The sequence below is a fragment of the Salvia splendens genome, chromosome 8, assembly GCF_004379255.2.
Source record: "Salvia splendens isolate huo1 chromosome 8, SspV2, whole genome shotgun sequence".
Lineage (NCBI taxonomy): Eukaryota > Viridiplantae > Streptophyta > Magnoliopsida > Lamiales > Lamiaceae > Salvia > Salvia splendens.
This window is the reverse complement of record NC_056039.1, coordinates 19,299,357-19,325,245: the sequence shown is the minus strand read 5'-3', so window position 1 is coordinate 19,325,245 and position 25,889 is coordinate 19,299,357. Positions and strand designations below refer to the sequence as shown.

Here is a 25,889-nt window from a genome sequence, read left to right as displayed (position 1 = left end):
ATCAAAATTTTTGTTACATTAGAAGGGAGAAAAGAGACACAAGCTCATTTAAGGAAGGGGAGAAATAGGCAGCCAAGGGGCTGCGGTTTCCAGCTGTGAGGATAGCCACATTTTGTCCCTTTTCAACTTACACCATTTAGGGATAAAGCCAAACTGTCCCAGAGTAAGCAAACCAAGCCACAAGCCGAAAAGAGATGGAGGGATAGAGCCCTTATCGAGGCTCAAGGAACAGCCAAGAGAAGGATCTTCCTTCCCCAAAATTATCACCAATAAGGAATGAACGACAGCATCACAAAACTCAAAAAGGAAGCCAACATTGCAGCCTCAATAGAAATTGGAGCTCTCCAATGCCTTACACCAATTTAGTAGTGAAGCTTTAAGCCCAAAATCAAAAAGAAGAGAGAATCTTTAACCCAAATTAGCCACAAAATGCCAAGGAGTTTGGCTATAAATACCAGCCCCACCACCATCTCCTTCCTCACACCTCTCTATATTCACAAGACACAAGAAGCGCAACAAGAGAGGAAGGAGCAAGGAGGGCAGCCGCATAAACCAAAGGAGCCATCCAAACTAAGGTAATTCCCTCAACACCCTCCCTTGCATCACAGTAGAACAATCACAGTAGGCAATCGAGAACAACAACTCAAGAGGACTTAGAATTAGCCTCAACAATCAGTAGAGGAAATTAGCATCACAAGTAGTCCAGTAGCAATAAACATCCAGTGGTAAGCAAATTTAGAGCAAACTCTCCCCAACAAGATCACAACTTGAGAAAACAACTTAGTCAAAACCCTACAATGAATCAATGCTGCCATAACTCAAGTTCGGAATAAATCACGAAATGGTGAAAGGGGAATAGGGGAAGGGTGACTTAGCTTAAAGAGAGGCCGATGGCAGCAGCGATAGCGGGCCCGAGGCGGCGCGTACAGCAGCGCTGCTCTCCGAAAACTTTAGTGCCATCGCGAAGAGACGGCGAAGGAGATGCGCTTTCGCCGGAGGAGGGACATGCAGCCACCGGGAACGGTAGCCATCAGGGAGCAACGCCGAAAAAAAAAGGGAGAGAAGAAGGCGACGCCTTCTCTGTCAGAGACTTCGTCGGCGAGCGGGCTCGACGGAGGTGGGAGAAGCCGGCTTTGGCTAACAGTCATCGGTGGCAGACAGAATATTGTTATCATCCACTATAGTATAATAATATTGATTGGCCGTCCAATCCCAAATTACGAGTAATGGGGTTTTACCTCTTTAATTTATTATTTCCCCTGTTTAAGATATAAATATCCATTAATTAATTTAAGTCTGCTATTTGACTTTAATTAATTAATATCTTTTTTCTAGAGTTGTCTAGTTCAAAATCTTTATTTATTATTCTAGAATAAATTCCAACCAATCGAGTTTCTGAATAAAAAAACCTTATTCAAACACCTCTTGAGGATACTATCAAACTGGACTCACCCAGCACACGATTCATTGCAATACTAGCACCTCTAGACATTGATCACCACTACCAAAGATATCAGGATTCTTGGATTGTGAAAAATCCGCACCATTTAATAAATCAAAGTAGTGCTTAATCAATATCGTATGCTCAATATTATGCCAACAATGATTAAGAAATAACAATCACCGAGACCTCGTCTTTCAGTAAATAACAAGAAAGACTTATCTCAACTGTTTGATCCTTTAGTGATATACCACACCATTGTCGTTTATTTCATAAAAAAGGAAACATGCGGACCGAAACTGCAACCTTCCACGATAGGTAGCCAAAGCCTATCTAGGTTGTGAAATTCTATTTCTCTTCCACAAAGGACTGATCTGTGAACGTCGTTCACGACTAGTCTACTATGCAGAAGAATTAGACTTGTTTGCTTATTATACATTTAAATGTTTGAAAACATCTTATAAATGCATAAGCAAACACCAATGCGATAAAATTACTTCTTCTCGTCTTGGGTTAAAAGTGGATTGTAGAATTATTGTATACAAGCAATTCTATCCGTGCAAAATGCTCGAAAATATGCTTTTGAGTATACCAATCCTAACAACTCCACCCCACGCTATGGCTGCTTCGTCTCAATGGAAGAGAAATGAGGATGAGAATTAGAAGAAAACACAAAAAGCTTCATGAGAAAATTGAAAAAGAGGATAAATTGAAGAAGTTTGGAAGAGACTATGATTGAGAAGAAGCAGTGCAAAGCTGTAGTTTGGTTTTAGTAAACCTAGGGAATTTTATTTAATATAGCAATATTTTATTTATTTTTTAAGTGTAGACGTAAATAATACTAGTAATACTAAATTCAAAATGTGTAAAATATTAAAATATAAGAAAAATAGCACAAGACATAAGTAATATTCTTCAAGATAAACTTCACAACCATCCTTTTTGCATCTTGGATATAAAAAAATAAGAAAAAATAGCACTAAAAGGAACACTTTCATAATAATTTCTCCATTTAGTCTCCATTTTTGCAATAATTTCTCTCACATTTTCTATATTTCTATGTTCATCAAATAATTTATCAATATTAACCATATCACGCAACATAATATTAGAAGTAGGATAGTAACAACCGGACATGATATTAGTCATATTATTAAATGTTTGCAAAAGAGGAATCAATATATCAACAATCTCCCAATTCTTCTTACTAATGGCAATAATACTAGAATTTTTTTCTTCTTCCAAATAACGTATTATTATTGAAGAATAAGGTTTTGCTTCCATCAGCATTTTATAAGTTGAAGACCATCTAGTTTTTAAATCAATATAAGGAAGTTTTAATTTCATTTTTGCATTTTTCACCATCCTCCTATATTTTTGCAATCTAATCGATGATAATATAATATAAAGCAAACAATCTCCATCACATACGCAAAGATGTAAGATATGACACAACGAATATGGAAAAATTTAGCATCAAAACTTGGCTTCAAATTTTTTTGAAATAGTCTATAGCTTTGCCATTTTTTGAAGCATTATCCAATGTAATAGACATGATCTTATCATTTATTTCCCAATAATTCAAAGAAGACATGATATATAGATAGACCATCATGTGGATGCCCAAGTGATGAAAATTCTATTATTTTTTTCTAACATGAAATTTTCATTTACCCAATGAGCCGTAACACATAAATAGTGCAAGCCTTGTCTCCCAAGCCATAAGTCCGTAGTTAATGAAATTTTCGTAGTTAATTTAGAAAACAAATTTTTCAAACCAATAATTTCATTTTCGCACAGTTTATAACCATCTTTATAACAAGTGTTTCGAGAAACATTTCTAAAAGAAGCTTGAGCTTTTTTCACAAAATTTGACAAATAATGATTTTCAACCAAACTAAAGGGGAGTTCAGCTCCTATAATCAATTTAGCCAATTCAGCCCTCACCTCATCTTGTTTATAAGCATGATTTGCAACGGTGCCACTAGAAACATCTAAAATTTGTTATCGACTATCGTCTAACAAGTCATTATCCTCCTAATTTTTGTGCTGATTATTTAGATGTCTAGTTAGAGTACCCGTACCACTATTAAGTTTAAAGGAGAAATCATTTTTGCATATCATGCACTTTGCTTTATCATCCTTTAAAACAAAATAATTCCACACCTTACTAGTCTTAGATCTTAATTGGTGGTTTTTTAGCATAAGTAGAAGTTTGAGATCCTGCAATTGCTTCTTGTTCGTCTTTCTCTTCTTCTATGTTTCAAATTGTACCATTGACTCTAAAGATGGCAAAACAAGCTCACGTCGTTGTGGTATTTTAAAAGATGAATTACTAGGTTTTTCCAAAAATCTTTTCATTTTGGAACAACAATTGTAAACAACAAACCAAGGTCTAATAAAAAAAATCAACTAACTGATAATAAAAGTAAATCTAACCGACATAAGATGGTGAAGATCGTGGTCGATAAAAGTAAATCTAACCGACATAAGATGGTGAAGATCGTGGTCGATGATTCAGCAACAATAGACACGTTCCTCTTCTACAACAAATATTAACAATAAGATTAATTAAAATAAGAAGAAACAATGAAAAGAACAATTATAAACAATAAGCTAAGTATTATTTTGAAAACAACTAATTCAAAACAAAACTAAATCTTACCAAAAGATGGTGAAGATCATGGTTAGCAACTCGACGACAATACACTCGTTTCCTCCACTATAACAATCGAATAGTGATCTGAGAACAACCAATATTGAATTGTTTGGACACCACGTTACACCACAGGTTCACAACAATTAAATCAATCATGCAATGCAGTTATCAGAATAGAACTCGAGAACGAGATAGAGTAGGAATGAGGAGATGAACTTGGAGAGAGTTATTAACCTATATTTATAGGAGAATAAGAGAAGTAAATAAAATAGCCGTTGAATTCTTGGAAGAAGAATAGAGACTCTCACCGCTAATTATTCTCTCTAGCTTCTTTACCTATAATATCATAGGGAAACAACTAAGTAATTATATCTATTAATAGTTATAGGGAATGACTAAAATTGTGGAAATTTAATTGAAATTATCGAATATTGGGAGGAGAGAAGGGAAATATGAAACGACTAAATCATTTCAAGATTAATTGAAAGATTAATTGAAACTAAACAAAACAAACAGACTAAATACACTATATACAAAACAGACTCACTACACAAAGTATACACAAAATACATGCACTGCACACACAATATACACCAAACACACATACACACAACACAAAATACATACTACATTGCACATAATATACACAATATACACAATATAATCACACACTTCACACAAATTACAAATGAAACACACACACTATAAAACATTGCAACTATACACAAACCAAATAAATTTATACACAAAAATCACACACAAAAAACACATACACTACACATACTATACACAAAATAGGCACGTTATACACGCCCCAGACATTTTACAAGAAAAAGCAGACAACACACAAAATACAAAAACTACACAAAACACACACTGACGCACTATACAAAATACACACGTACAGAAAATATACGCATAGCACACACTATAACCAAACTATAAAAAAATACACGCACTAGACACACGCCATACACAAAATAAAAGCACAATACACACACATAACATAACACGGAAAACAAACTGCATACACACATAATACACACTCTATACACAAAATATAAATACACCATATACACACAATCACACTGCACACACACATATACACCCAATATACAATTACATTGCACACACTATACACACACTGCACTTACTACTCTAAATCCTAAACAAAATATGCATTACACACTATATACAATATACGCAGACTTTATACATATAGTTTACACACAATACCCACGCTATACTCAAAACACATATACTTCACATACTATAAAAAACAAACAAACAAAACAAACTATAAACAAAATACGCACACTATACACACTATACACAAAATACACAAACTACTTACAGAAAATGCATGCACTAGGCATGCATACAGAAAATACACGCCACATTATACTCAAAATACAAACATCTACACAAAAAATACGCACCGTACATATTCAACAAAAACACACTATACATAATATACATATATTATAAAATACATATGCATAACACACTTAAAACACATTATACAAAAAATACACGGATTAGACACACAATATACACACAATTCATAATACACACCGCATAAATTGCACAAAATACACACTATTCAGAAAGTATAAACACAAAATACACACAATACACATTGCATAAATTATAAACAAAACAAACAGACTAAATACACTATACACAAAACAGACTCACTACACAAAGTATACACTGCACAGTACAAATTATACACACTATATACATACACTATACACAAAATACACGCATTAGCCATGCAAAAAAAAATACGCACTGCACACAATACTGAATGTGTAACACACTGCTTTCATTATAAAAAAGTACAAAATATGCACAGACTCTATAAACAAAATATGCACACAACACATACCAAAAATAAACATATGGCACACACAATAAACACAGTATACACAAAATATACGCATTGGACACTCAATATATACAAAATACATGTTCTACACACATAATACGCACACAATACATACATTGCACGTAATACAACGCTATACACAACGTATGAACACACTATAAATTAAACAAACGGACTCAGTATACTGAACATAAAACACACACATTATACACAAAGTATACAAATATAGAACATTTACATATGGGACACATAGCACACGAGACACATTACACACAAAATACATGCACTGCACACAAAATATACACCAAACACACATACACACAACACAAAATATATACTACATTACATAATATACACAATATACACAATATAATCAAGCACTTCACACAAATTACAAATGAAACACACACACTATAAAACATTGCAACTATACACAAACCAAATAAATTTATACACAAAAAACACACAAAAAACACATACACTACACATACTATACACAAAATAGGCACGTTATACACGCCCTAGACATTTTACAAGAAAAAGCAGACAACACACAAAATACAAAAACTACACAAAACACACACTGACGCACTATACAAAATACACACGTACAGAAAATATACGCATAGCACACACTATAACCAAACTATAAAAAAATACACGCACTAGACACACGCCATACACAAAATAAAAGCACAATACACACACATAACATAACATAACATAACACGGAAAACAAACTGCATACACACATAATACACACTCTATACACAAAATATAAATACACCATATACACACAATCACACTGCACACACACATATACACACAATATACAATTACATTGCACACACTATACACACACTGCACTTACTACTCTAAATCCTAAACAAAATATGCATTACACACTATATACAATATACGCAGACTTTATACATATAGTTTACACACAATACCCACGCTATACTCAAAACACATATACTTCACATACTATAAAAAACAAACAAACAAAACAAACTATAAACAAAATACGCACACTATACACACTATACACAAAATACACAAACTACTTACAGAAAATGCATGCACTAGGCATGCATACAGAAAATACACGCCACATTATACTCAAAATACAAACATCTACACAAAAAATACGCACCGTACATATTCAACAAAAACACACTATACATAATATACATATATTATAAAATACATATGCATAACACACTTAAAACACATTATACAAAAAATACACGGATTAGACACACAATATACACACAATTCATAATACACACCGCATAAATTGCACAAAATACACACTATTCAGAAAGTATAAACACAAAATACACACAATACACATTGCATAAATTATAAACAAAACAAACAGACTAAATACACTATACACAAAACAGACTCACTACACAAAGTATACACTGCACAGTACAAATTATACACACTATATACATACACTATACACAAAATACACGCATTAGCCATGCAAAAAAAAATACGCACTGCACACAATACTGAATGTGTAACACACTGCTTTCATTATAAAAAGTACAAAATATGCACACACTCTATAAACAAAATATGCACACAACACATACCAAAAATAAACATATGGCACACACAATAAACACAGTATACACAAAATATACGCATTGGACACTCAATATATACAAAATACATGTTCTACACACATAATACGCACACAATACATACATTGCACGTAATACAACGCTATACACAACGTATGAACACACTATAAATTAAACAAACGGACTCAGTATACTGAACATAAAACACACACATTATACACAAAGTATACAAATATAGAACATTTACATATGGGACACATAGCACACGAGACACATTACACACAAAATACATGCACTGCACACAAAATATACACCAAACACACATACACACAACACAAAATATATACTACATTACATAATATACACAATATACACAATATAATCAAGCACTTCACACAAATTACAAATGAAACACACACACTATAAAACATTGCAACTATACACAAACCAAATAAATTTATACACAAAAAACACACAAAAAACACATACACTACACATACTATACACAAAATAGGCACGTTATACACGCCCTAGACATTTTACAAGAAAAAGCAGACAACACACAAAATACAAAAACTACACAAAACACACACTGACGCACTATACAAAATACACACGTACAGAAAATATACGCATAGCACACACTATAACCAAACTATAAAAAAATACACGCACTAGACACACGCCATACACAAAATAAAAGCACAATACACACACATAACATAACATAACATAACACGGAAAACAAACTGCATACACACATAATACACACTCTATACACAAAATATAAATACACCATATACACACAATCACACTGCACACACACATATACACACAATATACAATTACATTGCACACACTATACACACACTGCACTTACTACTCTAAATCCTAAACAAAATATGCATTACACACTATATACAATATACGCAGACTTTATACATATAGTTTACACACAATACCCACGCTATACTCAAAACACATATACTTCACATACTATAAAAAACAAACAAACAAAACAAACTATAAACAAAATACGCACACTATACACACTATACACAAAATACACAAACTACTTACAGAAAATGCATGCACTAGGCATGCATACAGAAAATACACGCCACATTATACTCAAAATACAAACATCTACACAAAAAATACGCACCGTACATATTCAACAAAAACACACTATACATAATATACATATATTATAAAATACATATGCATAACACACTTAAAACACATTATACAAAAAATACACGGATTAGACACACAATATACACACAATTCATAATACACACCGCATAAATTGCACAAAATACACACTATTCAGAAAGTATAAACACAAAATACACACAATACACATTGCATAAATTATAAACAAAACAAACAGACTAAATACACTATACACAAAACAGACTCACTACACAAAGTATACACTGCACAGTACAAATTATACACACTATATACATACACTATACACAAAATACACGCATTAGCCATGCAAAAAAAAATACGCACTGCACACAATACTGAATGTGTAACACACTGCTTTCATTATAAAAAAGTACAAAATATGCACAGACTCTATAAACAAAATATGCACACAACACATACCAAAAATAAACATATGGCACACACAATAAACACAGTATACACAAAATATACGCATTGGACACTCAATATATACAAAATACATGTTCTACACACATAATACGCACACAATACATACATTGCACGTAATACAACGCTATACACAACGTATGAACACACTATAAATTAAACAAACGGACTCAGTATACTGAACATAAAACACACACATTATACACAAAGTATACAAACATAGAACATTTACATATGGGACACATAGCACACGAGACACATTACACACAAAATACATGCACTGCACACAAAATATACACCAAACACACATACACACAACACAAAATATATACTACATTACATAATATACACAATATACACAATATAATCAAGCACTTCACACAAATTACAAATGAAACACACACACTATAAAACATTGCAACTATACACAAACCAAATAAATTTATACACAAAAAACACACAAAAAACACATACACTACACATACTATACACAAAATAGGCACGTTATACACGCCCTAGACATTTTACAAGAAAAAGCAGACAACACACAAAATACAAAAACTACACAAAACACACACTGACGCACTATACAAAATACACACGTACAGAAATATACGCATAGCACACACTATAACCAAACTATAAAAAAATACACGCACTAGACACACGCCATACACAAAATAAAAGCACAATACACACACATAACATAACATAACATAACACGGAAAACAAACTGCATACACACATAATACACACTCTATACACAAAATATAAATACACCATATACACACAATCACACTGCACACACACATATACACACAATATACAATTACATTGCACACACTATACACACACTGCACTTACTACTCTAAATCCTAAACAAAATATGCATTACACACTATATACAATATACGCAGACTTTATACATATAGTTTACACACAATACCCACGCTATACTCAAAACACATATACTTCACATACTATAAAAAACAAACAAACAAAACAAACTATAAACAAAATACGCACACTATACACACTATACACAAAATACACAAACTACTTACAGAAAATGCATGCACTAGGCATGCATACAGAAAATACACGCCACATTATACTCAAAATACAAACATCTACACAAAAAATACGCACCGTACATATTCAACAAAAACACACTATACATAATATACATATATTATAAAATACATATGCATAACACACTTAAAACACATTATACAAAAAATACACGGATTAGACACACAATGTACACACAATTCATAATACACACCGCATAAATTGCACAAAATACACACTATTCAGAAAGTATAAACACAAAATACACACAATACACATTGCATAAATTATAAACAAAACAAACAGATTAAATACACTATACACAAAACAGACTCACTACACAAAGTATACACTACACAGTACAAATTATACACACTATATACATACACTATACACAAAATACACGCATTAGCCATGCAAAAAAAAATACGCACTGCACACAATACTGAATGTGTAACACACTGCTTTCATTATAAAAAAGTACAAAATATGCACAGACTCTATAAACAAAATATGCACACAACACATACCAAAAATAAACATATGGCACACACAATAAACACAGTATACACAAAATATACGCATTGGACACTCAATATATACAAAATACATGTTCTACACACATAATACGCACACAATACATACATTGCACGTAATACAACGCTATACACAACGTATGAACACACTATAAATTAAACAAACGGACTCAGTATACTGAACATAAAACACACACATTATACACAAAGTATACAAATATAGAACATTTACATATGGGACACATAGCACACGAGACACATTACACACAAAATACATGCACTGCACACAAAATATACACCAAACACACATACACACAACACAAAATATATACTACATTACATAATATACACAATATACACAATATAATCAAGCACTTCACACAAATTACAAATGAAACACACACACTATAAAACATTGCAACTATACACAAACCAAATAAATTTATACACAAAAAACACACAAAAAACACATACACTACACATACTATACACAAAATAGGCACGTTATACACGCCCTAGACATTTTACAAGAAAAAGCAGACAACACACAAAATACAAAAACTACACAAAACACACACTGACGCACTATACAAAATACACACGTACAGAAAATATACGCATAGCACACACTATAACCAAACTATAAAAAAATACACGCACTAGACACACGCCATACACAAAATAAAAGCACAATACACACACATAACATAACATAACATAACACGGAAAACAAACTGCATACACACATAATACACACTCTATACACAAAATATAAATACACCATATACACACAATCACACTGCACACACACATACACACAATATACAATTACATTGCACACACTATACACACACTGCACTTACTACTCTAAATCCTAAACAAAATCTGCATTACACACTATATACAATATACGCAGACTTTATACATATAGTTTACACACAATACCCACGCTATACTCAAAACACATATACTTCACATACTATAAAAAACAAACAAACAAAACAAACTATAAACAAAATACGCACACTATACACACTACACACAAAATACACAAACTACTTACAGAAAATGCATTCACTAGGCATGCATACAGAAAATACACGCCACATTATACTCAAAATACAAACATCTACACAAAAAATACGCACCGTACATATTCAACAAAAACACACTATACATAATATACATATATTATAAAATACATATGCATAACACACTTAAAACACATTATACAAAAAATACACGGATTAGACACACAATATACACACAATTCATAATACACACCGCATAAATTGCACAAAATACACACTATTCAGAAAGTATAAACACAAAATACACACAATACACATTGCATAAATTATAAACAAAACAAACAGACTAAATACACTATACACAAAACAGACTCACTACACAAAGTATACACTACACAGTACAAATTATACACACTATATACATACACTATACACAAAATACACGCATTAGCCATGCAAAAAAAATATGCACTGCACACAATACTGAATGTGTAACACACTGCTTTCATTATAAAAAAGTACAAAATATGCACAGACTCTATAAACAAAATATGCACACAACACATACCAAAAATAAACATATGGCACACACAATAAACACAGTATACACAAAATATACGCATTGGACACTCAATATATACAAAATACATGTTCTACACACATAATACGCACACAATACATACATTGCACGTAATACAACGCTATACACAACGTATGAACACACTATAAATTAAACAAACGGACTCAGTATACTGAACATAAAACACACACATTATACACAAAGTATACAAATATAGAACATTTACATATGGGACACATAGCACACGAGACACATTACACACAAAATACATGCACTGCACACAAAATATACACCAAACACACATACACACAACACAAAATATATACTACATTACATAATATACACAATATACACAATATAATCAAGCACTTCACACAAATTACAAATGAAACACACACACTATAAAACATTGCAACTATACACAAACCAAATAAATTTATACACAAAAAACACATACACTACACATACTATACACAAAATAGGCACGTTATACACGCCCTAGACATTTTACAAGAAAAAGCAGACAACACACAAAATACAAAAACTACACAAAACACACACTGACGCACTATACAAAATACACACGTACAGAAAATATACGCATAGCACACACTATAACCAAACTATAAAAAAATACACGCACTAGACACACGCCATACACAAAATAAAAGCACAATACACACACATAACATAACATAACATAACACGGAAAACAAACTGCATACACACATAATACACACTCTATACACAAAATATAAATACACCATATACACACAATCACACTGCACACACACATATACACACAATATACAATTACATTGCACACACTATACACACACTGCACTTACTACTCTAAATCCTAAACAAAATTTGCATTACACACTATATACAATATACGCAGACTTTATACATATAGTTTACACACAATACCCACGCTATACTCAAAACACATATACTTCACATACTATAAAAAACAAACAAAAATACAAACTATACACAAAATACACACACTATACGCACTATACACAAAATACACAAACTACTCACAGAAAATGCATGCACTAGGCATGCATACAGAAAATACACGCCACATTATACTCAAAATACAAACATCTACCCACAAAAAATACGCACAGTACATATTCAACAAAAACACACTATACAAAAATATACATATATTATAAAATACATATGCATTACACACTTAAAACACATTATACAAAAAATACACAGATTAGACACACAGTATACACACAATTCATAATACACACAATACACACAATACACATTATTCAGAAAGTATAAACACAAAATACACACACCGCATAAATTGCACAAAATACACACTATTCAGAAAGTATAAACACAAAATACACACAATACACATTGCATAAATTATAAACAAAACAAACAGACTAAATACACTATACACAAAACAGACTCACTACACAAAGTATACACAAAGTATACACTACACAGTACAAATTATACACACTATATACATACACTATACACAAAATACACGCATTTACCATGCAAAAAAAAAATACGCAATGCACACAATACTGAATGTGTAACACACTGCTTTCATTATAAAAAAAGTACAAAATATGCACAGACTCTATAAACAAAATATGCACACAACACATACAAAAAATAAACATATGGCACACACAATAAACACAGTATACACAAAATATACGCATTGGACACTCACTATATACAAAATACATGTTCTACACACATAATACGCACACAATACATACTTTGCACGTAATACGCACACTAGACATACATTGCACGCAATACAACGCTATGCACAACGTATGAACACAAAATACACATTGAACACACTATAAATTAAATAAACGGACTCAATATACTGAACATAAAACACACACATTATACACAAAGTATACAAATATAGAACATTTACATATGAGATACATAGCACACGAGACACATTATACACAAAATACATGCACTGCACACACAATATACACCAAACACACATACACACAACACAAAATATATACTACATTGCACATAATATACACAATATACACAACATAATCAAGCACTTCACACAAATTACAAATGAAACACACACAATAAAACATTGCAACTATACACAAACCAAATAAATTTATACACAAAAAACACATACACTACACATACTATACACAAAATAGGCACGTTATACACGCCTTAGACATTTTACAAGAAAAAGCAGACAACACACAAAATACACACACTACACAAAACACACACTGAAGTACTACACAAAATACACACGTACAGAAAATATTCGCATAGCACACACTATAACCAAACTATAAAAAAATACACGCACTAGACACACGCCATACACAAAATAAAAGCACAATACACACACATAACATAACATAACATAACATAACATAACATAACATAACATAACACGGAAAACAAACTGCATATACACATAGTACACACGCTATACACAAAATATAAATACACCATATACACACAAGAACATTGCACACGCACATATACACACAATATACAATTACATTGCACACACTATACACACACTGCACTTACTACTCTAAATCCTAAACAAAATATGCATTACACACTATATACAATATACGCAGACTTTATACATATAGTTTACACACAATACCCACGCTATACTCAAAACACATATACTTCACATACTATAAAAAACAAACAAACAATACAAACTATACACAAAATACGCACACTATACACACTATACACAAAATACACAAACAACTTACAGAAAATGCATGCACTAGGCATGCATACAAAAAATACATGCCACATTATACTCAAAATACAAACATCTACCCACAAAAAATACGCACAGTACATATTCAACAAAAACACACGATACACAAATATACATATATTATAAAATACATATGCATTACACACTTAAAACACATTATACAAAAAATACACGGATTAGACACACAGTATACACACAATTCATAATACACACCGCATAAATTGCACAAAATACACACTATTCAGAAAGTATAAACAAAATATGCATTACACACTATATACAATATACGCAGACTTTATACATATAGTTTACACACAATACCCACGCTATACTCAAAAAACATATACTTCACATACTATAAAAAACAAACAAACAATACAAACTATACACAAAATACGCACACTATACACACTATACACAAAATACACAAACTACTTACAGAAAATGCATGCACTAGGCATGCATACAGAAAATACATGCCACATTATACTCAAAATACAAACATCTACCCACAAAAAATACGCACAGTACATATTCAACAAAAACACACTATACACAAATATACATATATTATAAAATACATATGCTTTCATTATAAAAAAAGTACAAAATATGCACAGACTCTATAAACAACATATGCACACAACACATACCAAAAATAAACATATGGCACACACAATAAACACAGTATACACAAAATATACGCATTGGACACTCACTATATACAAAATACATGTTCTACACACATAATACGCACACTACACATACATTGCACGTAATACAACGCTATGCACAACGTATGAACACAAAATACACATTGAACACACTATAAATTAAACAAACGGACTCAATATACTGAACATAAAACAGACACATTATACACAAAGTATACAAATATAGAACATTTACATATGGGACACATAGCACACGAGACAGATTATACACAAAATACATGCACTGCACACACAATATACACCAAACACGCATACACACAACACAAAATATATACTACATTGCACATAATATACACAATATAATCAAGCACTTCACACAAATTACAAATGAAACACACACACTATAAAACATTGCAACTATACACAAACCAAATAAATTTATACACAAAAAACACACACAAAAAACACACACAAAAAACACATACACTACACATACTATACACAAAATAAGCACGTTATACACGCCCTAGACATTTTACAAGAAAAAGCAGACAACGCACAAAATACACACATTACACAAAACACACACTGACGTACTACACAAAATACACACGTACAGAAAATATACGCATAGCACACACTATAACCAAACTATAAACAAAATACGTACACTATACACAAAATACACAAACTACTTTCAGAAAATGCATGCACTGGGCATGCATACAGAAAATACACGCCACATTATACTCAAAATACAAACAACTACACACAAAAAATATGCACAATACATATTCAACAAAAACACACTATACACAAATATACATATATTATAAAATGCATATGCATAACACACTTAAAACACATTATACAAAAAATACACGCATTAGACACACAGTATACACACAACACATAATACACACAGCATAAATTGCACATAATACACACTATTCAGAAAGTATAAACACAAAAAATACACACAATCCACATTGCATAAATTATAAACAAAACAAACGGACTAAATACACTATACACAAAACAGACTCACTACACACAGTATACACTACACAGTACAAATTATACACACTATATACATACACTATACACAAAATACACGCATTAGCCATGCAAAAAAAAATTACGCACTGCACACAATACTGAATGTGTAACACACTGCTTTCATTATAAAAAAAGTACAAAATATGCACAGACTCTATAAACAAAATATGCACACAACACATACCAAAAATAAACATATGGCGCACACAATAAACACAGTATACACAAAATATACGTATTGGATACTCACTATATACAAAATACATGCTCTACAAACATAATACGCACACAACACATACATTGCACGTAATACAACGCTATACACAATGTATGAACACAAAATACACATTGAACACACTATAAATTAAACAAACAGACTTAATATACTGAACACAAAACACACACATTATACACAGTATACAAATATAGAACATTTACATATGAGATACATAGCACACGAGACAGATTATACACAAAATACATGCACTGCACACACAATATACACCAAACACTCATACACACAACACAAAATATATACTACATTGCACATAATATACACAATATACACAACATAATCAAGCACTTCCCACAAATTACAAATGAAACACACACACTATAAAACATTGCAACTATACACAAACCAAATAAATTTATACACAAAAAACACACAAAAAAACACATACACTACACATACTATACACAATCACATTGCGCACACACAATATACAATTACAGTGCACACACTATACACACACTACACTTACTACTCTAAATCCTAAACAAAATATGCATTACACACTATATATAATATACGTAGACTTTATACATATAGTTTACACACAATACCCACGCTATACTCAAAACACATATACTTCACAAACTAAATAAAAACAAATAAACAAAACAAACTATAAACAAAATACGCACACTATACACACTATACACAAAATACACAAACTACTTACAGAAAATGCATGCACTAGGCATGCATACAGAAAATACACGCCACATTATACTCAAAATACAAACATCTACACACAAAAAATACGCACAGTACATATTCTACAAAAACACACTATACACAAAATACACAAACTACTTACAGAAAATGCATGCACTAGGCATGCATACAGAAAATACACGCCACATTATACTCAAAATACAAACATCTACACACAAAAAATACGCACAGTACATATTCTACAAAAACACACTATACACACTATACACAAAATACACAAACTACTTACAGAAAATGCATGCACTAGGCATGCATACAGAAAATACACGCCACATTATACTCAAAATACAAACATCTACACACAAAAAATACGCACAGTACATATTCTACAAAAACACACTATACACAAATATACATATATTATAAAATACATATGCATAACACACTTAAAACACATTATACAAAAAATACACGCATAAGACACAGTTTACACACAACACAAAATACACACCGCATAAATTGCACAAAATACACACTATTCAGAAAGTATAAACACAATACACACAATACACATTGCATAAATTATAAACAAAACAAAACAAACTGACTAAATACACTATACACAAAACAGACTGCACATACCACACACTACATAGTACAAATTATACACACTATATACATACACTATACACAAAATACACGCATTAGCCATGCAAAAACCATACACACTGCATACAATACTGAATGTGTAACACACTGCTTAATACAAATAGCAACACAAACATATATGATAAAAGACTAAATGTACAAAGTATATAAATATGCACACACTCTATAAACAAAATATGCACACATATGGCACACACAATAAACACAGTATACACAAAATACATGCTCTACACACATAATACGCACACAACACATACAATGCACGTAATACACACCCATAACTAGGAAAACAAACTGCATATACACATAATACATACGTCATACACAAAATATAAATACACTATATACACACAATCATATTGCACACACACTATACACACTATACACAATTACATTGCACACACTATGCACACTATGCACACAAAATCCTAAACAAAATAAGCATTACACACTATATACAAGATACACAGACTTTATACACATAGTTTACACACAATACCCACGCTATACTCAAAACACATATACTTCACATACTATAAAAAACAAACAAACAAACAAAACAAACTATAGACAAAATACGGACACTATACACACTAAACACAAAATATACACACTACTTATAGAAAATGCATGCACTAGGCAGGCATACAGAAAATACACGCCACATTATACTCAAAATACAAACATCTACCCACAAAAAATATGCACAGTACATATGCTACAAACACACACACTATACACAAATATACATGTATTATAAAATACATATGCATAACACACTTAAAACACATTATACAAAAAATACACGCATTAGTCACACAGTATGCACATAACACATAATACACACCGCATAAATTGCACAAAATACACACTATAGACACAAAATACACAAAATACACATTGCATAAATTATGAACAAAACACACGGACTAAATACACTATACACAAAACACTCACTACACAAAGTATACACAAAATACACACACTTCTTGCAGTATACACTGCACATACTACACACTACATAGTATAAATTATACACACTATATACATACACTATACACAAAATACACGCATTAGCCATGCAAAAAAAAATTTACGCACAGCACACAATATTGAATGTGTAACACACTGCTTAATACAAATAGCAACACAAACATATATAACAAAAGACTAAATGTACAAAGTATATACATATGCACACACTCTATAAACAAAATATGCACATAACCAATACCAAAAATAAACATATGGCACACACAATAAACACAGTATACACAAAATATACGCATTAGACACTCACTATATACAAAATACATGCTCAAACACACATAATACGCACACAACACATACATTGCACGTAATACACACGCTATACACAAAGTATGAACACAAAATACGCATTGAACACACTATAAACTAAACAAACGGACTCAATATACTAAACACAAAACACACACATTATACACAGTATACAAATATAGAACATTTACATATGGGACACATAGCACACGAGACACATTATACACAAAATACATGCATTGCACACACAATATACACAAAACACACATACACACAATATAAACTACATTGCACATAATATACCCACTATACACAATATAAACAAGCACTTCACACAAATTACAAATGAAACACACACTATAAAAAACTACATGCACTACAAACACACAACACATTGAACATTGCAACTATACACAGACCAAATAAACTTATAAAAAAAATACACACACTAGACAAAACACACACTACACAAAACACACACTACGCAAAACACAAAATACATACATACAGAAAATATACCCATAGAACACACTAACCAAACTATAAAAAAAATACACACACTAGACACACGCTATAGACAAAATAAAAGCACAATACACACACATAACACGGAAAACAAACTAAAAAGCAGACAACACACACTACACAAAATACATACGTACACAAAATATACCCATAGAACACACTAACCAAACTATAAAAAAAATACACACACTAGACACACGCTATACACAAAATAAAAGCACAATACACACACATAACTTAACACGGAACACAAACTGCATATGCACACACTGCGTACATTGCACATAATACACACGCTATACACAAAATATAAACACACACTATATACACAAAATACACTATACTCACTGCACTTACTACTCTAAATCCTAAATCTAATATACACATATTTACAATTACACATTATATACAAAATATGCATTACACATTGTATACAAGATACATAGACTTTATACACATAGTTTACACACAATACCCACACTATACTTCACATACTGTAAAAAAACTAAAAAAACAAACTATACAGAAAATACGCACACTATACACACTGAACACAAAATACACACTACTTACAGAAAATGCACGCTACACATTATACTCAAAATACAATCATCTACCCACACAAAATACGCACAGTACATATGCTACAAAAAACACAGACTATACACAAATATACATGTATTATAAAATACATGTGCATAACACACTTAAAAACACATTATACAAAAAATACACGCATTAGACACACACTATACACACAACACATAATACACACCGAATAAATTGCACAAAATTTACACTATAAAGAAAGTATAAACACAAAATACACACAATACACATTGCATAAATTATAAACAAAACAAACGGACTAAATACACTATATACAAAACAGACTCACTACACACTACATAGTACAAATTATACACACTATATACATACACTATACACAACATACACACATCAGCCATGCACAAAAAAAATACGCACTTCACACAATACTGAATGTGTAACACACTTCTTACATTATAAAAACAAATACAAATAGCTACACAAACATATATAACAAAAGACTCACACTATGTACTAACATACATAAAATACACTACGTAAAATAATGAACACATCATACAAAAAATACAAACTATGCACACCAAATACACACACTACATGTCTCCAATAATCACACTATACACCAAATATATATATACAAAAAATAAAGATATAACACACAATAAACACACTATACACAAAATATAAGCATTGGCCACTCACTATATACAAAATACACGCTCTATAAACAAAATTAGCACACAACACATACCGAAAATAAGCATATGGCACACACAATAAACACAGTATACACAATATACGCATTGGACACTCACTATATACAAAATACACGCTCTACACACTAAATACTCACACAGCACATACATTGCACGTAGTACACACGCTATACACAAAGTATGAACACAAAATACACATTGCACACACTATAAACTAAACAAACGGACTCAATATAATGAACACAAAACACATACATTATACACAGTATATACAGTACAATTTTTAATGCACATACTTAGTGGCTGACGCAGAAACATTATGTTGGAGGGTTCAAATAATAATTAAAAATTATTGTATAAGTTTACTGTTAACGACGCCCGCAGTAGTTAAGAGAAAAATGGATAACAAGATATCAATAATTAGAGAATGAGCAACATATATAAATTAAAGGTACAATCATAATGCCATCATCGAAATAATTTAAGAATATAATTACATACATCTTACCATGTGTATAATCTGGATTGTTAGAAAATGTCAACAGATGATAAAATAACAGCAAAATCAAATGTCAACCAAAAAACATTTGACACACCTTATACACAAAACACATAATACTTCAAATACTATACACCAAATACATATACTATAAAAAAACAAACAAACAAAACAAACTATACACCAAATACATATAATATACACACTAAACACAAAAGACACGCTACTTACAGAAAATGCACACACTAGGCATGCATACAGAAAATACACACTACATATTATACTCAAAATACAAACATCTACACACACAAAATACGCAAAGTACATATGCCACAAAAAAACACACTATACACACATATACATGTATTACACTTAAAACACATTATACAAAAAATACACGCATTTGACACACATTATACACAACACATAATACACACCGCAAAATTGCACAAAATACACACTATACAAAAAGTATAAACACAAAATACACAAAATACACATTATACACAAAACAAATGGACTAAATACACTATACACAAAACAGACTCACTACACAAAGTATACTCATTAGCCATGAACAAAAAAAATACACAAAAAAATTATACACGCATCAAACTATACGCACTACATACTATATACTACAAATTATACACACTATATACATACACTATACACAAAATACACGCATCAGCCATGAACAAAAAAAAATACGCACTGCACACAATACTGAATGTGTAACACACTACTTACATACTACATATATAACGAAAGACTCTCATTATGTACAAAGTATACAAATACGAAAAATATACACATAGGCAAACATACAGAAAATACACACTACGTAAAACAATGAACAAGCCACAAAATACAAACAATCACTACACACAAATTAAACAGGACACTCTATATACAAAATACATGCACGGGAAATGCAGTTCTGCAGACAATACATTGGAACGATGCACAAACCAAACAGACTAATCAAACTATACGCAAGGCACATACATTATATACACAAAATACATACACCGCACATATTATATACAAAATACGCACATTATACACACTCAATAAACCAAACACACCACTAGACATTATACAAAAAAATATAGAAAGCTACACAAAATACACAATACACATGTATAGAATATACACACAAAGCACACAATATAAACACACTATACAAATAATACACTCACTACACAAGCTATACACAAAATATAAACACACACTATACACACAATAATACACTATGCACAAAATAATACACACACTACACAAGCTATACACAAAATATAAACACACACTATAAACAAAATATAAGCGGTAAACACAAAATACACACACCACACTCACATACCCACACAAAACATAAAATACACAAAACGCACCCATTACACACAAAATACACATACTTCACACAATACACATGTACGAAAAAAAACACACTGCACATATTACACAATATACACAAACTACACACATTACACATATATACACAAAAAATAGATGTTGCACTACACAACACACACTATACAAGCAATAAACTATAAACACACACGCGCGTGCGCATACACAATATAAAACATTGCACTACACAAATACACAAAATACATGCACGGCAAACATATGTACACACAAAATATACCATAATCTAGATAGAGTACTTCACAATAAGCTCATTCTACAATAATACAAAAAAATAGTTAAGTAGAGAATTTACCCCGTGGTCACCTACAATAATACACAAAAATAGTTAATTAGAGAATTTACCCGTGGTCATTACTCCTCTTGAAGATTGAACCACACCTGAGATTATTGTAATGGCAAAGGTCAAAACATATTCCTATAAAAAACATAGAATATTACTATAATTCACAATATATAACTATAACAAAAATCAGATACCAAACTTCTTTTGTCTTACATCATCCAGCTTTTATTGACACCTCTCGAATGGTCTCATGCAAACCATTTAAATAACAAAGATGTCATAATAGCTAAATTGGCAATTAAAACCAGCGAGATGTAGATGGAAAATCTTGAAATAGTTACTTTGTCAATAGCCTAGCTGCTAAAGCTGAGAAAGCTTTGGCTGCATCCCTCACATCAGGTGTTCCATCATTAAGGGAATCATAAAATGACTGATAAATTATCAGATAATTCGACTATTAGTTTCAGTTACCTACATGGAAATATATTCCGTAATTACTACAAAATCAACTAATTCGGCTTACCTATTGTTTGAGCCAATAGATGCATAGTTACTCAAGGTACAAAAAAGATGTGTTCTTTACTATGGTTCGTACAACGAATGTTCTTTATCCAGCTTTTAGACCTGAAACATGATAGAAGACAATAAAAAAATTTAAAAATGGGAAAGCGCAGACTAAAAGGCTAGAAAGTAAACAATATACTTCTAAGCACAAGGAAATGATATGATTCGATTTAGAGGTTAAACAACAGTTCTTAACTAAAATAAAGGTAGATCATACCTTCAACTATGTCAGTTAGACTCAAGCATCCAGACTTGTGCATTGCTTGAAGGGTTTGGGTAAGGGCCTCCATTGAAGTAGGTTTCTTCTCCTTCAATTTCTCCTACACATCGTCAGCAAAAATAAGCTTAGATGCATTTACAAGATCAGGGAGTGACTGGACATAAATTATATCTTATACTAATCTCTAAGAGCTAGGGTATCAGGTACATTCCAAGTTACATTGCAAAATTATCAGGAAAGACAATGTTCAAAACAAAAGTAATAACTATGCATTAACTTACCACAACTTCCTTAGCTTAATAAGATTTTGAATACAGGTTGAGATATTAAATTTTGTAAAAAAAAAAAGAAATTCAATCCAATTCAAAACAACCAGAATCACTTGCCATAGACATATAGCCCGAACATTCTTAACAAGAAATAAAAGCATATCACATAGACAGTTAACACAACAGTTACCTTCTCAACCAAGCAAGGAAGAAAGATGGGTTGCCTCTGCTTCTGTCATAGTGTAGCCATCATTTTTCAACAGATCCAGAAGCCCGGGATGAAATTTAAGTACCTTATCTAAGTTACAGAAGCTCAAAAGTTAAGAAAGGATACGAGATAGTTTAAATATGATAGATAAGAATTATCAGAACATGCATATACACCGGCTATAACATCATTAGAGAGCTAGATATTGGAGAATCAATAAAAATTTGTAATTTTGCAATTCCACAAACAAGCAGAATAAACAAATGTTCTAATATTGAGAATACTCATCAAATATGCTACCACTCATTTCCTTTTCAGTGAATTCAGTGAGCTTTAATTCAGTGAGCAAAGCACACAGGCATACTTAATTCAGTGAATTCAGTGAGTAAAGCACACAGGCATGCCGACACAAAAAACAGACAGATTAATAAAATCCTATTTACCATTAATAAGCATGATGTGTTGGATTCACAAAACCTTAACACAAATTAAGAGTATATCTAAGACTTCAATCACCTCCCTTCCCATGGAGGAAGAGCCTGTATATCATAAACAAATCGTAGGTTAAAAGAAAATTTCAAGTTACACAATCAAAACTAGAATTTATGTTGAAAGAACCTTCTGCAACATCTCAATGCCATCAATTTGATATCATAATGTTTGAGAAGTAAGCAAAGTCACTTACTAACATCTATAGAGAATGTAACATATGATC

At 31.6% G+C, this 25,889-nt stretch overlaps 1 long non-coding RNA gene across 9 annotated transcripts in view; it reads right to left on the bottom strand.

Annotated features, from left to right (window-relative positions):
* Positions 1-1,890: 1,890 nt before the first annotated feature.
* LOC121744355 overlaps positions 1,891-25,889 on the bottom strand; it is a 29,952-nt gene continuing 5,953 nt past the window's right edge. For 5 of the 9 annotated variants that reach the window (XR_006038571.1, XR_006038575.1, XR_006038577.1 and 2 more), the window contains 6 exons: positions 25,157-25,264; positions 24,695-24,797; positions 24,437-24,537; positions 23,973-24,008; positions 4,107-4,184; positions 1,891-3,984 (listed from right to left, as the gene is read on the bottom strand). This is a non-coding gene — a long non-coding RNA (uncharacterized LOC121744355). Of the gene's footprint in view, positions 3,985-4,106; positions 4,185-23,972; positions 24,009-24,084; positions 24,538-24,694; positions 24,798-25,156; positions 25,265-25,302; positions 25,714-25,889 lie in introns of those variants that run through there. The other 4 variants (XR_006038572.1, XR_006038574.1, XR_006038573.1 and 1 more) reach the window with 4 other exon arrangements.